Here is an 18,772-nt window from a genome sequence, read left to right as displayed (position 1 = left end):
CAAGCATTCCGAAAGAAAAGGACCAATAAACATATGAAAATATCTTCAACCTTACTAGATCAAAGTAATGCACATTAAAGGAATTTAATATATTTTTCATATTCACAAGAGATATTGGCAAGCCTGAGGTAACAAGCATTTTACAAAATTATTTCTCAGATAATAAACTCCTTGAGGGCAGAGAATGTGTCTTGTTCACTACTATATCCTCACACCTAGCATACAGGAGTGCTAGCAGACACAAATATCTGTTGATGATACATATTATGACCTATATTTATCACAATAAAGAAATATCCATAAAAAGTTTTAAAAAAAGATATCCAGAGAGCATCAAAATATGTGAGGCAAAACTGTAAGAAGAAATAGAATAATCCACCGTTATAACTGGAGTCTTTAACACCTCTCTATGAGAAATGGACACATTCAGCAGGCAGAAAATCAGTAATGACATAATTGAGCTCAAAAGCAGCATCAATCAACAACTACAGACTATCCCTCCAAGGGGCCTCTGTGGGGGGGTGGGGGGAGGGAAACAGCTACAGACTAGACAGCTACAGACTACATCACCTAACAACAGCAGATTACACATTCTTCTCAGGTTCACACAGAATATTCACCAAAACAGACCACATTCTGGGCCATAAAACACCCCTTAACAAATTTAAAAGGATCAAAATCATACAATGTTTGCTCTTACCATGGTGGAGTTGAACTGGAAATCAAAAATGAAAAGATAGCCTAAAAATCCCAAAATACTTGGAGCTTAAACAACATACCTCTCATGGGTCAAAGAAGAAATCTCAAATCTCATGGGTCAAAGAAGGGAAACTGAAAAGTATTTTGAATTAAATGAAAATGAAAAAGTAGTATCAAAATTTGTGGGATGCAACAAACGCATGGCTACAGGGAAATTTATAGCACTGAATGCATATATTAGAAAAGAAATATAAAATTAATAACATAAGCTTCCACCTTAGAAAACCAGAAAAATAAGAGCAAATTAAATCTAAAGTAAGCAGAAAAAAGGAAATAATAAAAATTAGGGCAGAAAAAAAAATCAATAGAGATTGAATGAAACCAATCAATGAAACCAAAACCTGCTTCTTTGAAAAGATCAATAAAACCTATAAGCCTCTAGCCAGGCTAACTAAAAAAAGAGAGAAAAGAGAGAAAAAAGAGAGAAGAAAGAGAGAAGAAAAAAGAGAGAAAAAAGAGAGAAGACGCAAATTACTAATACCAGAAATGAGAGAGAAGGCATCAGCACAGCTCCCATGGAAATAACAATAAGAAATATTATGAACAACTCTATGCTCACAAATTTGATAACCCAGGTGAAATGGACCAAATCCTTGAAAGATAGTCTGCCAAAAGTCACACAAGAAGACAGACAATCTGAATAGGGCTGTATCTATTTTTAAAAGTGAATCAATAATTCATAACCTTTAAAACACAAAGCATCAAGCCCAGATGGCGTCACTGAGTTCTACCATACATTTAAGAAAGAAGTTATGTCCATTCTCTACAATTTCTTCCAGAAGATAGAAGCAGAGGGAATACTTCCAAACTCATTCTATGAAGTCAGCATTACCCCAATACCAAAACCAAAGACATTACAAGAAAAGAAAACTACTGACCAGTATTTCTCATCAACATAGCTGCAAAATCCTCAACTAAATATTAGTAAATCAAATTCAGCAATGCATAGAAGATGCATCTGGGTGCACCTCTTTAGTGGAGTAGGAAGACCCTGAGCTCACCTCCTCCCACAGGCATACAAAAATTACAAATATTTACAGAGCAACTATTGATTATAGACCGGAAGACCAACAGAAAAGATCTTCTACAACTAAAGGTATAAAGAAGTAAACATAGAAGACGGATAGGAGGGGCAGAGACTTAGTAAAGACCCATTCCCCAAGGTGGGTGACTCACGAACAAAATGATAATTACAGTTGTAGAGGTTTCTCCCCAAGGAGCAAGGGGGTCCAAGCCCCACACTGGGGTCCCCAGCCCAGGGGTCCTGCACCAGGAAAACAAGCCCCCAAAAAGATTTGGCTTGGAAAACCAGTGGGGCTTACTTTCGGGAGAGGAAGAGGACTGTGCAAAATAGAGACCCCACTCTTAAAGGACGTACTCAAAACCTCACACTCTCTGGGATCCAGAGCAAAAGCAGTAATTTCAAAGGAGTCTGGGTCAGACCTACCTGCTGGTCTTGGCAGAGAGGCAGGAGGCAAGTGGAGCTCACCCTGGGGACATACACACTGGCAGCAGCCATTTTGGGGAGCTTGTTCTACCGCGAGGACCCCAGTGCTGTCAAGTACCATTTTGGACTCCTCCCTCTCGCTTATTATCTCTGGAACCAAGCCCCTCCCACCAGCATGTCACCACCTGTAATGTGATTCCTAAAGGCCATGCAACTAGCTAGGCAGAGACACAGGCTCACACACCAGCAGGCCAGCTACCTTAAGACCCCCCTCCCCTGAGCCCACAGCTGCCATAGGACCTGCGCTGTATAGAAGAGGGCCCAGGACCTGGCCCCACATACCAGTGCACCAGCACTAACCTCAGAACTGCCAGGCCTTGCAGCCAGAGAACCCAGGGCCTGGCCCCACCCACCAGTGGGCAGTCACCAGCCCCAGAACTCCCTGGGCCCAGGCCTTACCCACGAGTGTACCACCACCTCAACTCCAGGACCCCCAGGGCCCTATAACCAAAGACTCTGAGACCCAGCTTCACCCACCAATGAGCAGGCATTAGCCCCAGGACCATCTGGGCCTCGCCCCGCCCCCCACACCAACAGGCTGCTACCAGCTCTATAATCCCCAGGCTCTACAGCCAGATATTCCAGGATTCAGCTCTACCAACCAGTGGGCTGGCACTAGCCCCAGGACCTCAGACACTAGTGGGTGGGCAACAGCACCAGAATCCCATGGGCTACGGACCCACCCATCAGAGGGCAGACACCAGACCCAGGACCACCATAGCCCCACAGCCTGTCATGTCAGGACACAGCCCACCAACCAGCAGAAAAACACCACCCACAGGACACACTGGGTCCTGGCCCTGCCAACCAGCAAGCCAACACCAGCTCTAGGATATCCTGGGCCCCTCAGCCAGCCTCCCCAGGATCTGGCCCAACACACAAGTGGGTAAAAAATCAGGTTTGGGACACCCCAGACCCTGCAGCCAGCCATGCCAGAAAATGGACCTGACCACCAGTAGGCTGATAATAGATCCAGGACGCCCCAGCCCCACACCAGAACCCAGTTCCCACCCACCAGTGGGACAGCGCTAGCCCCAGGACCCTCTGGGGCTCTGCAGTCAGGTGCCTCATGACCCAGCCCCACCAACCAGCAGCCAACAGCCTCTGCACAAGACAAGGCCTGACAAAGAAACAGACTGGGGACCAGTCATGCCTACCAGACCAACCACAGTAGCCAGCTCACCACAACAGAAGGACCCATGCAGCCCACAAAGGAAGCACCCTTAGACCATATAGCTCTGGTAACTACAGGGGAGTGCACTGCTGGGACGCATAGGATGTCTCCTATACAAGGCCACTTCTCCAAGGCTGGAAACATAACCAACCTACCAAGTACATAAAAATAAAAATAGCAAATTAGGCAAAATGAGAAAACAGAGAAATATTTTGCAGATAAAGTAACAATATAAAATTTAGAAGAACTAAAGGAAGCAGAGATTAGCAATCTAACCAATAAAGTGGTCAAGGTAATGATCATAAAGATGTTCAAAGAACTCAGAAGAAGATTGGATGAACAGAGAGAGAAGTTAGAAGTTTGTAACAAAGAGTTAGAAAATACAAAGAAGAAAGAACAGAGGTAAATACAGTAACTGAAATAAAAAATACAACAGAAGAAATCAACAGAAGACTGCATGATATAAGCAATGGATCAGTGAGCTGGAAAACAAAGTAGTGAAAATCACTAAACCTGAATGGAAAAAGAAAAAGTAATAAAAAGAAACAAGGACAGTTTAAGAGACCTCTGCACAATGACTCACATTCACATTACACGGGTCCCAGAAGAAGAAGAGAGAGAAAAAAAGCAGAGAATGTATGAAAGACATAATAGTTGAAAACTTGCCTAAACTGGGAAACGAAACAGACACAGACGTCCAGGTCCAGGAAGCAGAGAGAGTCCCAAATGAGACCAACCCAAAAAAGACTACAACAAGACACATAGTAATTAAATTGGCAAAAATTAAAGATAAAGAGAACATTAAAAACAGCCAAGGAAGAAGCAACAATCTACAAAGGAACTCCCATTAGGCTATCAGCTGACTTTTCAGCAGAAACTCAGCAGGCCAAAAGGGAGTGGCATAATACATTTAAAGTAATGAAAGGGAAAAACCTACAACCAAGAAGACTCTACCCAGCAAGGCTTTCACTCAGATTTGATGGAGAGATCAAGATTCACAGACAAGCAAAAGCCAAAAGAGCTCAGCTCGACCAACCAGCTTTACAGGAATTGTTAAAGGGACTTCTCTAAATGAAAAAGAAAGGCCACAACTAGAAACATAAAAATTACAAAAGGAAAGCCTCATTGGTAAAGGCAAATATACAATAAAGGTAGTAAACCAACCAAGTACAAAGTTAGTAGGAAGGTTAAAAGACAAAAGTAGTAAAACCACCTACATCCACAATAACTAGTTAGGGATATACAAAACAAAAAGATGTAAAATATGATGTCAAAAACAATAAACGTGGTGGGAGGAGAAAAAATGCAGGGTTGTTAAAATGTGTTTGAACTTAAGAAATCAGCAACTTACAACAATCATATAAATATATAGAGATTGCTATATATAAACCTCATGGTAATAACCAAGCAAAAAACTACAATAGATACACAGAGAAAAAAAAGAAAAGAAAAAAGGTATCCAAATACAACAGTAAAGCTAGTCATCAAATTACAAGGGAAAAGAGCAAAAGAAGAAGAAAGGAACAAAAAGAACTACACAAACAACCCAAAACAGGTAATAGAATGGCAAAAATTACATAGCTATCAATAATTACTTTAAATGTAAATGGACTAAATACTCCAAACAAGGGCAGAGAGTGGCTGAATGGATACAAAAACAAGACCCATACATACGCAGCGTACATGAAACTCACTTCAGATCTAAAGACACAGACTGAAAGTGAGGGGATGGAAAAAGGTATTCTATGTAAATGGACATGAAAGCCAGGATAGCAACACTTATATCAAACAAAATAGACTTTAACAAAGACTATAACAAGAGACAAAGAAGGAGCTTGCATAATGATCAAGGAATCAGTCCAAGAAGTAGATATAACTGTTTTAAATATATAAGCACACAACATATGAGCACCTACATACATAAAGCAAATATTAACAGACATGAAGAAACTGACAGTAACACAATAACATCAATAGTATGGAACTTTAACACCCTACTTACATGAACTGAAAATCATCCAGACAGAAAATCAATTTGGAAAAAGAGGTATAAATGACACATTAGATCAAACGCATTTCAAAGATATATAGAGAACATACCATTCAAAAACAGCCAAATACACATTCTTTACAAATGCACATGGAACTTTCTCCAGGATAAATCAAACGCTAGGCCACAAAACAAGTCTCAGTAAATTTAATAAAATCCAAATTATATCATGAATCCTTTCTGACCAGAATGCTATGAGACTAGAAATCAACTACAAGAACAATACTGCAAAAAAGCACAAACACATGGAAGCTAAGCAATTTGCTAGTAAACAACCAATGTTTACTAGCATGATTTTGAGGTCACTGAAAAAATCAAAAAATACCTGGAGACAAATGGAAACAAAAACACGACAATCCAAAATCTATAGGACAATAAAAACAAAAATAAACAAACGTGACCTAATGAAACTTAGAAGCTTTTGCATAGCAAAGGAAACCATAAACAAGATGAAAAGACAACCCTCAGAATGGGAGAAAGTATTTGCAAACAAAGCAACGGACAAAGGACTAATATCCAAAATATACAAGCAGCTCATGCAGCTCAATATTAAAAAAAACAAAAAACCCAATCCAAAAATGGGCAGAAGACCTAAATAGACATTTCTCCAAAGAAGATATACAGACTGCCAACAAACACATGAAAAGATGCTCAACATCATTAATCATTAGAGAAATGCAAATCAAAACTACAATGAGATACCACCTCACACCAGTCAGCATGGCCATCATCAAAAAATCTAGAAACAATAAATGCTGGAGAGGGTGTGGAGAAAAGGGAACACTCTTGCACTGCTGGTGGGAATGTGAATTGGTTCAGCCACTATGGAGAACAGTATGGAGGTTCCTTAAAAAACTACAAATAGAACTACCATATGACCCAGCAATCCCAATACTGGGCATATACCCTGAGAAAACCAAAATTCAAAGAGTCATGTACCAAAATGTTCATTGCAGCTCTATTTACAATAGCCCGGAGATGGAAACAATCTAAGTTCCCATCATCGGATGAATGGATAAAGAAGATGTGGCACATATATACAATGGAATATTACTCAGCCATAAAAAGAAACGAAATTGAGCTATTTGTAATGAGGTGGATAGACCTAGATAGAGTCTGTCATACAGAGTGAAGTAAGTCAGAAAGAAAACGACAAGTACCATATGCTAACACATATATATGGAATTTAAGAAGAAAAAAAAATGTCATGAAGAACCCAGGGGTAAGACAGGAATAAAGACACAGACCTACTGGAGAACGGACTTGAGGATATGGGGAGGGGGAAGGGTGAGCTGTGACAGGGCAAGAGAGAGTCATGGATATATACACACTAACAAACGTAAGGTAGATAGCTAGTGGGAAGCAGTCGCATGGCACAGGGATATCGGCTCGGTGCTTTGTGACCGCCTGGAGGGGTGGGATAGGGAGGGTGGGAGGGAGGGAGACGCAAGAGGGAAGAGATATGGGAACATATGTATATGTATAACTGATTCACTTTGTTATGAAGCAGAAACTAACACACCATTGTAAAGCAATTATACCCCAATAAAGATGTTAAAAAAAAAAAAAACTACAATGAGATATCACCTCACACCAGTCAGAATGGCCATCATAAAAAAAATCTACAAACAATAAAGGCTGGAGAGGTGTGGAGAAAAGGGAACCCTCTTGCACTGTTGGTGGGAATGTAAATTGATACAGCCACTGTGGAGAACAGTATGGAGGTTCCTTAAAAAACTAAAAATAGAACTATCACATAACCCAGCAATCCCTCTACTGGGCATATACCCTGAGAAAACCATAACTCAAAAAGAGTCATGTACCACAATGTTCACTGCAGCACTATTTACAATAACCAGGACATGGAAGCAACCTAAGTGTCCATTAACAGATGAATGGATAAAGAAGATGTGGCACATATATACAATGGAATATTACTCAGCCATAAAAAGAAACGAAATTGAGTTATTTGTAGTGAGGGGGATGGACCTAAAGTCTGTCATACAGAGTGAAGTCAGAAAGAAAAAAACAAATACCGTATGCTAACACATATATATGGAATCTTAAAAAAAATGGTTCTGAAGAACCTAGGGGCAGGACAGGAATAAAGACACAGACATAGAGAATAGACTTAAGGACATGGGAGGGGGAAGGGTAAGCTGGGACAAAGTGAGGGAGTAGCACTAACATATATACACTACCAAATGTAAAACAGATAGCTAGTGGGAAGCAGCTGCATAGCACAGGGAGATCAGCTTGGTGCTTTGTGTTCACCTAGAGGGGTGGGATAGGGAGGCTGGGAGGGAGACACAGGAGGGAGAGTATATGGGGATATAAGTATACGTATAGCTGATTCACTTTGTTATACAGCAGAAACTAACACAGCAATATAAAGCAATTATACTCCAATAAATTTTTTTTTAAAAAGTCCATTATGTTAAAAATGGAAATCTCTAAGAGATGCAATATCATTTTTTTTAACATTAGGAGAAGCTTTATTTAACAAGGTATGATTTATGTTGAGACTCTATGCTGACATTATGCAATGTCATTTCTACTTTTTTTTTGTACTTGTCTTTATTAAATTGTTTACCTCGAGCCTCTTTTAAAATAATAACAGAATTATTCAAAAATAAATCGCTCAAATGAAAAACTTAACATAGGAAATTACAAGTATGTCCAGGTTATGTTAAATTCTAACAAAAACAACTTAAACTGCTCAACTAAGAAATCTACAGAGAAGACATCCTATTATAAAGTTCCTAAACAGTCTATGAGAAAGATAAAAATGCTGAGACAAAGTGCTTTTTTCCTTTTTAAGATAAACAACATTATTCTTGTGTTTCTCAAAGACATCAGATTCAGCTATTTAGTCATTTACAAAACTTAACTTCCTCAACGTAGTTCCCCAGAACAGCTTTAGCTGAGTAAAATGACTTGGAGGCTACCCCTTGTTAACTCATAATTTTTTTTTCTCCTAAAAATAAATGTGGTGAGATCTGGAAAGAGGAAAAAGCATAAATTAATACTTGCATCCATTCAGTCTACTAAAATATTTTCTTTAAATGAGTCTCAGGTATGAATAGGGAATATAGTTAATAATTACATAATATCTTTGGATGGTGACATACTGTAACTAATTGTGGTGATCATTTTAAAATGTATAAAAATACCAAATCACTATGTTAATAGGAACTAACATAGTGTTTAGGTCAATTATACTTCAAAAACAAACAAACTCATAGAAAAAGACATCAGATTTCTGGTTACCAGAGGAGGGGATGGCAGAGGGGGAGTTGGATGAAGGTAGTCAAAAGGTACAAACTTCCAAAAAAAAAAAAAAGTATAAACTTCCAGTTATTTAAAAAAAAAAGTTACAAACTTCCAGTTGTAAGATAAATAAGTACTAGGGATGTAATTAACATGATAAATATAATTAGCACTGCTGTATGTTATATATGAAACTTAAGAGGGTAAATCCTGAGTTCTCTTCACAATAATTTTTTTTCTATTTCTTTAATTTTGTATCTATATGAGATGACAGCTGATTACTCAACTTACTGTGATAATCATTTCATGATGTATGTAAGTCAAATCATTATGCTGTACATCTTAAACTTATACAGTGCTGTGTGTCAATTATACCTCAATAAAGCTGGAAGAAAATGTATATAATAATTTTAAAAAATCAATGAAGAAAAAAATTTTTTCTTTTTGTTTGCCAGGGAAAGGCAAGACAAACAGTACTTTTAGTTTAACTATAAAAGAAAAAACACATACAAATGAAGAAACCACAATTCTAAACTATCCTCACCTACAAATTCCCTTTCCAAAAGCTTTCCTGATTTAAAAAAAAAAATTAGAAATGAATTAAAATTCACTAGTCTATCAATTATAAAGTGAAGAGATGATTTACCCATTATCCAGTATATTTCAATCTCCTGTGATACCTAAAATACATGGTTTGACTGCTCCAGGAAAAAAAAAAATGATACGCCAAAACTCTTGGTTATTTTATGTAGTGTTATCAGAGCCTCAGTCTAAAAAACCATCCAAATAACATTCTCCACAATTTCCAAATACTTTTTAGAAGGGATTTATGGTTTATTTCTTAAAACTTCAGAGAAATTGGTAACACTTTTTTCAAGTAGACATTCTTCACTAACGCATACTACAACAAATTTTATCATCCACCATTTCCATATTTCTGTTTGCTGTTTACATTCTGATGATTCCAGTTTTAATTTAAAAATAATAGCATTAAAGAGGAGAAAACTCTTTACCTCAGTAAACATAGATAAAGCCACTAGATGAGGTTCATTCCTCAACTTTATTGTTAATGATTTGAAGTGCAGAGTGAAGACTAAACAGAGCTGTTTTGGAAGACAGAACTACAACATTCGATATGAAAATCATCGGTTGAGACCCAAATGTCATTTTTAGAGAGTCACTTTTCTAACCACAACCACACATTAAGATAGTCGATAAATTATAAATTGATAAATGTAAACAGTACTCAAATCGATGTCCTTGAAGAGCAGATAAGGATAATCAGCCTCCCCCATACGGCAATAAATAGAATATTTTATCCACTGAGGATTTAAAGCCAGTAAAAACTGACAGAACTTTAGGGAACTGATTCTACAGAATATATCTCAGTCACGCAGCACAACCAATAAAAACACTGCAGGATTCCAGGATTTGTGTATGGTTGGGCATCTTCCCCAAATGGTATTCTGCAGCAAAAGAAATATAGATATTGATTTCGAATTTTTGATGTGCTTTTAACTATCCCATCAAATAAATTGACCTGTGAGGAAGTTTTTCATCTACTGTAACCTTTTCTACCTGTTGGCATTTTTATTAACAAATATCAATCCCGGGCTTCCCCGGTGGCGCAGTGGTTGAGAGTCCGCCTCCCGGTGCAGGGGACACGGGTTTGTGCCCTGGTCCAGGAGGATCCCACGTGCCGCGGAGCGGCTGGGCCCGTGAGCCATGGCCGCTGAGCCTGCGCGTCCAGAGCCTGTGCTCCGCGATGGGAGAGGCCACAGCAGCGAGAGGCCCGCGTGCCGCAAAAAATAATAATAGTAATAAATAAAATGCTATAGTAATTAAGAGAAATATTTTTCCACTTCCAATGAGAACATTCACACATGAAAAAAATCACAGGGTAACACACAGTCATAACTGGCATTCTTCAAATACAAAGAACAAGGACATACAAATAACATAAATCTTTCTATTCTGGGTGTCAATACAGGAAAACGCCATATTTTTTAGGAATGAGTTAAAGTACCCTGAACAATTATGTCTATTGTTAAAGATTAATGCTTGAATTGTATCATCAGTCAAAAGAAGAGCACTGTTTAAAATGTTCACAAACATAATTGTTTTGGCTTACAAATGGAATTGTTTGATGACATTTTCCTCATCGTTTATAATTTTAAACAGTAAAAAATTATATCAATTTGAAAAAAGAGCTACAAATTTAAAGCCTTATAAAGATAAAAACTGCATATTCTCTATCTGATATAACTATCCTAGAGCTCCCTATTACTATATATTATGATAAAGTTTTAAATTATTATGTCTACTTTAGTAGTTTTACAGATAACCGATTTTACAGAAAGAGTCTATTAAAAAGTAGTTTAGTAGGAACTTAACTATATTTTAAATTGATAACATAATCACAGAAGAAATAATTCAAATACCTTTGAACACCCGCTTTCTTTGACTATATATCTTTAGTGGGATATATTATAAGGACATAAAGTGGCAAAGAAGTCTTTACTTGGTAAATCTGTTGCAGGAGGGAGTATCAGTATAGCAATTCCAAAACTATCATATGTGTGCGTAGGGCAGATTAAATGAGTAAATATATTGATATGGTTGAGAATCAGAATTCTCCCTGTAGGAAAAGGGAGACACAAATATGAACTGAGGAAAGGTAAAGTTGAACTCTGTGATTCTGAACTTGAATTGAAGGTATCCTATGAAATCATGATTTCTTTTAAAAAATGTGTGTGTATGTGTGTAACCATTTAAAGGGCCTAGAAGCAACAACAGTAGTAGTAGTGAGTATATTCAATGCCCAAATTTTGGTTTCTAAGTACCATTTTCCACTAAAATGAACGAGGGCTCCACTGTTAAATAGTTGATTCCAAGTAGAATATACAAGGTGAGCCTGGAACACCTTATTGTACAAAGAAGTAAGAAGGTGCCCAAATACCAATGTGGACATATGCAAAGGCCACAGGAACTAGTTTGAAGGGACTAAACAAATTTGAGATAATTCAGTCATCAAAAAGAATAATGGTAACAGATCATCACATCGGATACGTTCTTTAAAAAGGAATCCTTGGGTACATAGCGGCACTAAAATAAAAGGAGAAGGACTTCCTTGGTGTTCCAGTGGTTAAGAATCCGCCTTCCAGTGCAGGGGACGAGGGTTCGATCCCTGGTCAGGGAACTAAGATCCCATAGGCCACAAGGCAGCTAAGCCCATGCGCTCTGGAGCCCACACGCCACAACTAGAGAGAAGCGCACATGCCTCAACAAAGAGCCCACGCACCACAACTAAGACCCAATGCAGCCAAATAAATAAATAAAATTTTTTTTTGTATCTTCCTTTAAAATAAAATAAAAAGTGAGAGGAGGAATATCTCTTCTTTAAAGAAAATAGCCAGCAAACATATGTAGAAGGATTGAGAGAACTGGAAAACCATTATTTGGCAACAACCAATGCAATGATTTATTCAGGCAAGGTTTATCAATGGCTACTAAAACCACCATACAGAAAAAAAATTGTTGGAAAACAGAATATCTAATGATAAAGTATCACCTCCACAGATTAATCGTTAAGTATAAAAGGGAAAAGACACCTTTAAAATGTAGGAATCTGGTTAACCTAAGTGATCAACCTTAACATCACCAATAAATGGACAAATTATCATTACATTACTCTTGATGTGATCAAATGGAAAGTTTACAATAACTACCATGTAACAGTCTTGAAAAAAAACTATTTAGCCTGAAACTGTGAAGAAACAATCAAATTCATTTTATGAGGCATTCTACAAAACAATTGGTCTAGACTTTTCAAAAATGTCAATGTCTTGGGACTTCCCTGGTGGCGCAGTGGTTGAGAGTCCGCCTGCCGATGCAGGGGACACGGGTTCGTGCCCCGGTCCGGGAATATCCCACATGCCGCGGAGCGGCTGGGCCCGTGAGCCATGGCCGCTGAGCCTGCGCATCCGGAGCCTGTGCTCCGCAACGGGAGAGGCCACAACAGTGAGAGGCCCGCGTACCACAAAAAAAAAAAAAAAAAAAAAAAGGAAGGAAGATAGGAGGAAAAAGAAAAGGTGAGGATTGTTCTAGATAAAAGAAAACAGAGAGATATGACAACCAAATACAATTCAATGAAATCTCTTACTCAATTCAGTGTTATTTTCCTAAAAAGCTATAAGAGACATTACTGGAACATCCGGGTAAATCTGAATTTTTTCATATGGCCTATACATTAGATAATATTATCATATCAAAATTAAATTATTTGGGTATGCTAATGGCATTATGGTTATGTAGAAGGATATCCTAGTTCCTAGGCGATGCATGATGAAGTATTTAGAAGTATCATGATGTTTCCACCTTACTTTCAAATGCTTCAGCAAGGAAAAAAAAAGTGTACATTTGTGTGTGTGTGTGTGTGTGTGTGTGTGTGTTAGAGAAAAAGCAAAAGAAGCATAATGTTAACAACTAGTGAGTCTAGGTAAAGGATATACAGGTATTTGTTGTACTACTCTTTAAACTTTTTTGTATAGGTTTGAAACTTTCAAAAGAAAAAAAGTTGGGGAAAAAAGTAGGATGGAAATTAAATCGACTTTAGAGCAGCTGATCAGACTTTATAACGTTTAACTACTTCTTCACCCTATCCATAAGACCTAAAAGCCAGTACAAAGTTCAGACAGGTTGGACTAAAAATGAAAGTAATAATCCTAACAAATAATAAGTAATTATAAGCCAATCCATCATTAACTTCCAGTTATAGCTGTAAACTAACCATAATCTCTGATGAGAATTCTGTGAAAGATGACATGTGCTGACTCACCTAGGACAATTGTGAATAAACAAAAGCTGTCTTGTATAACATTTTCTCCAAATCCAAATATGACTACCAAACGATTTTTTCCCCAATCAAGATCTATTAGTTAAAAGGAACTCTAAATTAAAATGTTGTTACAGAAGTACAGATGATCCCAGACACCACATCACTATAATAATAATGATAACAATAATAATAAACAAACTCTGTACCAGGAATTTTGTAAACCTATGCACACATACCATCTCACTTAATCCTCAAAACAACTCTATAAGGCAGGTACTATTATTATCCTCATTTTATAGATTTAAAAAATAACAAAGGCTGAATAACTTTTGCAAGATCATACTGCTACTAAATAGCAAAACACACCTTGAATCCAGGCAATTTGACTCCAAGCCCAAGCTTTTTGCTCTGTACCCTCTACTGCTTTACTATGAAATGTAAAATTTAAATAATAACTGACTGTATTAATTCAATATCTACCAAAAACTACACAATGGAGTTATTTCAAAGAAAATCATAAGCATGTCTTTTTTCCCTAATATACATATTTATATTTACACATACACCAACTGAATGAAGTTAGAATTTAACCAGATGCCCAATTTGCTGCCAAATCCCAAGTGCAAATAAAAATGATATAGAGCTGTATTACTCAGTTACCTATTCATACATATGGTTGAATATGTTACATATAAATTCAAAACAAATACCAACATATTTCCAAAAGCCTTCATCTAGAACCTTATCCCTGCCCACTCAAGGGAAAAAATACTGAAAAAACTTATTTCAGGTACAGCATTCCTCAAACATACTTAACTTAAACAACGACATAAAAGGAAAAAAAGAATAATTAAGACATAAACCTTGAACACTGATGCCACGGTGAAAAAATATTAAGAAACAAAGCATGTCCCCCCAAACCCAGTCATCTTACAATGTTCTCTACCTCAATGAACTGTACCACAATCCATCCAGTTACATAAGCCAAAATGGTAGTGGTGGCTGATGGCACCTTTCTCTCCCTCATTCCTCATAACCAATTCATCACCTAGTTCTACCTCCTAAACATCTCTAAAACCCATCCACTTTTACCTGTCTTCACCACCACCTTGTCTAAGATATTACCATCTCTCATCTGGCCTCTCCTCATCCACACTCTTATCTCCTCTGTAAACAGTTTTTCTTCTGTATAACATCAAGTCCTTTTTCATAGAATTTACAATAGTTGCAACTTTACATTTCTTTGATGGAATATTTGATTTATGTCTGCCTCCCCTCATAAGTTCTATGAGGTAGAGACTGCATTTACTCATCACTATATCACTGTGGCCTAGAAGCGTGCCCAGTAAATAAATAAATGCTAAATGATTGAATGCATGTCAAAGATTACAAACATTTATAAACAGTCCAAAAAAATTAAGTAGTTACAAGACTCACGAACCATCATAAGGAGTACCTTATTTCATCATTTCTAGATCACACATTTTTACATTTTAAACTCTGAAACTGAATACACCTTACAGTTGACAATCTTTTTATGTTTAATGGGCAATATTTTTTTTCTTTCACGGCAGTTCATAAAATAATGGTGCACCTTGGAATACAATAAACAAACAAATGAAAAACCCTCATCACAGGTAAATCTACAATACACCTGACCCACTCAGTTCAAACCTGGTAGTCTAGCCTCCCTTCTCCTTTGGCCACCACGCCACTCCCAACATTCAATAATTAACAGTGCTTACTGGTTCTTTCACCAACAGTTATCCAATTAATTCTTTTCTTTAAATCCCACAATAATAACACTAGATCTATCTAATTCCTCATTGCCTGGTATCTGAGGTCTTGCCACAGCTTCATTCATTTAAACATTTGTTTCAAATTCAGCCAACACTGCCCACCTATATGCAAAGAAATGAAGATACAAAGCAATCCAGTTAACTGTCCCTCCCACTAATCTCTCTCTCCTACAATTTAGAATTTTGCTCATTTTATGCCTCAAACTGGAATTACTTTCCTCCCAATTTCTACCTACCAAATTTATACTATTTTAGTTCTAGATCAAATCTCATCTTCTTCATGAAATATTCCCTGGTTAATCTCTCTTTTCAACCTTAACATTCTAAAACACATAAAACCAAACGCATACGGGCTATATTTTGTTTCTTGAAGGCAAGGTTTACATGTCAAACATTCTAATAGAATGTAAGCTCCCTAAAAGCAGAGACTTTTGTCTCTTGTTCACTGTTCTATTCCCAGCACCCAGAAGAGTATCTGGTACGTAATAGCTGCTTAGCAAGTATTTATTGAATTAATGCTCTTTATATATTGCAGAGTAGTGAACAAATCTTTGCAACTGTAGTAAGTAGGAAGAGTCAAAAGGAACTGGACTAAATTACTTGAATTCTTTGAGCTTCAGTTTCTTCATCTGCTAAATGTAAATAATACTCAATAGCTCAATGAGTTGGTATAATGATTTAATGCAATAATGCTTTAAAGCAGCGGTCCCCAAACTTTTTGACACCAGGAACCAGTTTCGAGGGGAGGGGAATATGGTTCAGGTGGTAATGCAAGTGATGGGAAGCCGCTGATGAAGCTTCGCTGGCCCACCACTCACCTCCTACTGGGCAGCCCCGTTCCTAACAGGCCGCAGACCAGTACCAGTCCGTGGCCTGGGGGGTGGGGACCCTTGCTTTAAAGCATCTGGTACAGAGCTGAGGGCAAGAGGATGTTCTCAATAAATGTTTTGATGATATTGTGACAAAAGTTAAATAGTAAGAAGCATTTAATAAATGCCTACTAAATGAATAAAATCTCAGGAAAAATATAAAAAATGTGAGTAATGTCTAGCCTATCATTCATCCAATAAAGAATTTCATGAGTGAATTAATTCTGAAATATTATACATTTAGCCCCACTCTTAAACGTGGCTAAAACCATTTCTGACTAATTAGGAATAACCTCATTTAGACTGGGTACATGTATTAATATTTATATTTTATTGACATAGAGATTATCTTTGACTCCTAAAGAAGAACAATAATTTTGCTATTAGAATAGTAAAATACTCATAATAGAAGAAAGCTGCAAAGTTATTTAACTTACATGGCCCCAAGAAAGACAAGAAGTGCAAAAATTTCTGTCTACAAAACATTACTGAATAGTAAACAATGCTGTTTTACCAGATCTAACAAATTATGCAGAAGGGGCTTCCCTGGTGGCGCAGTGGTTAAGAATCCGCCTGCCAATGCAAGGAACACGAGTTCGAGCCCTGGTCCGGGAAGATCCCACATGCCGCAGAGCAAATAAGCTCATGCGCCACAACTACTGAGACTGTGCTCTAGAGCCCGCGAGCCACAACCACTGAAGCCCGCGTGCCTAGAGCCCGTGCTCTGCAACAAGAAGCCACCACAATGAAAAGCCCGCGCACCACAACAAAGAGTAGCCCCCGCTCACCACAATTAGAGAAAGCCGGCGCACAGAAACGAACACCCAACGCAGCCAAAACTAAATAAATTAAATATATATATAGAGAGAGAAATATCTCATAAACAATCACAACAAATAAACTTTTCAATATATTTGTATTCCATTTTACAGAAAAATGAGCATCAGTTAAATGGTTTTTAAACTCTTTTTACTAAACTATAAAAGTTCTCATATTGGCTACTTTTTAACTTTAAACACGTCCCAAAATTTTACAGTGAAAGAACTGATAATTAATTCAATACAGCATCAGATTATTCGACTAATTAGAAACTCTCCCTTGTTCAGGGAAGACACTTTATTTACTTGTAAATTGGTACACACACAGACTTTACCTTTCAAAAGCTTTTCTAATCCCTCTGTGTATTTTCAATGACTCACAATCTAATTACGAATCATAAACAACTAAGGAGGAAAGAGCATTCCCTTGTGTCTATCTGCTATTAATTGACACAAAATCATCGCAAAAATTCTACTGGGGACATATGTTTCGAGTAGGAGAAGGGAAAAAAATCCCATCTAAGTTAATTCAGATACAAAGAGCTGTAGGATGAGGTATTCTCCTCTAACCATAGGGTAGCAGTGAATCCCCCTTGTGGGAGAATAATCAATACAAAACAAAAATGTAAGCCAAATAGATCTTAAGTATAAACTTCATAAGCAGAGTCATGCTTGGCTGTTCGTCTCGTATTCACCAGTCATCATAAGAATGTGTTTGAACATCCAACCTAAAAAGCCCTGACATGTGGATGGAAGTCGAAGAGTTGAGGATGAGTAAGAAACAAATAAAGTGATTAAACGTTAATGTCTGAATGGAAAAGCATTAAGATATTCAGGCAAATGTGTTAAGAGTCTGAAGCAGTAACAAAGGCCTAAAAAGGGATAAAGGAGTTAGGAATGAGAAGATTGAGATCTTGAGAATCTGATTTGGGGGGATTTTTTTTTTTTCTCTTTTCTATTCTTTTTTTAACGGAGAGAAATAGGGAAGGAGTTAAATGGATGCTATAGCTTAGGGACTACCGATCGTGCCTGAAACACGTACGGAAAGCCTCTAGGAGAGGGGGAACAGCTGCCCACAGGAAGGCTTACGGTTCGTTAGCTCTGGAGACCAGGAAGGGCAAGGAGTCAGAAAACAAATTACACCAGAAACAGAGATGAGGGAGGCACCGAAACCCTCAGAGAGCCTAAACTGTTGGCTACTGGGTCTCCACTGAGGGCAGGAGCCCCCAAGAAACCCGGTCATTTGGAAGGACCAGAGACACTAAGTCCCAACCTCCTCTGAGGCTAGCGGAGTCAGAGGAACCTCAAGTCGAAAACCTCACCGAAAAACCGAAAACAGAACTGGAGAAATGTAAACAACGTGCAGGAGCCACCAACCGGGAAATGTTCCAGCTCCACCAGCAGCCGCCACAAAAGCAGCCGCCACACACGCAGACGCCCCGACCTCAGCGCCGCAGCTGCAGGCACCTCGAGCTCCCCGGCCACCGTAGTAAGAGAAACGCCCCACCCCCTTCAAACCCAGTAGGTCAGCCACTTCCGGGGCACTAACGCCTATTGATTGGCAGCAACAGTAGCAGCGGCCTACAGGTCCCCGGTCCGTTTACTTCATCCTTTTTTCGTCCTGTTTGCCGCCTCAGACTCTAAGTCACCAATATAGCAAGAGCAGAACCAAGAGAAAGTATCCATCTA

At 38.1% G+C, this 18,772-nt stretch overlaps 1 protein-coding gene across 1 annotated transcript in view; it reads right to left on the bottom strand.

The window, feature by feature from the left end:
- Positions 1-18,566, bottom strand: part of ATG4C (autophagy related 4C cysteine peptidase) — a 93,320-nt gene extending 74,754 nt beyond the window's left edge. Inside the window, exon 1 of the mRNA XM_069541125.1 lies at positions 18,461-18,566. The gene's annotated coding sequence lies outside the window, so the exon portion shown is untranslated. The remainder of the gene's footprint in view (positions 1-18,460) is intronic.
- Between the last annotated feature and the right edge of the window lie 206 nt (positions 18,567-18,772).

Source organism: Delphinus delphis, chromosome 1 (assembly GCF_949987515.2).
Source record: "Delphinus delphis chromosome 1, mDelDel1.2, whole genome shotgun sequence".
In the NCBI taxonomy this organism is placed as follows: domain Eukaryota; kingdom Metazoa; phylum Chordata; class Mammalia; order Artiodactyla; family Delphinidae; genus Delphinus; species Delphinus delphis.
The sequence above is the reverse complement of the archived record's forward strand: the minus strand, read 5'-3'. Positions and strand labels throughout refer to the sequence as shown.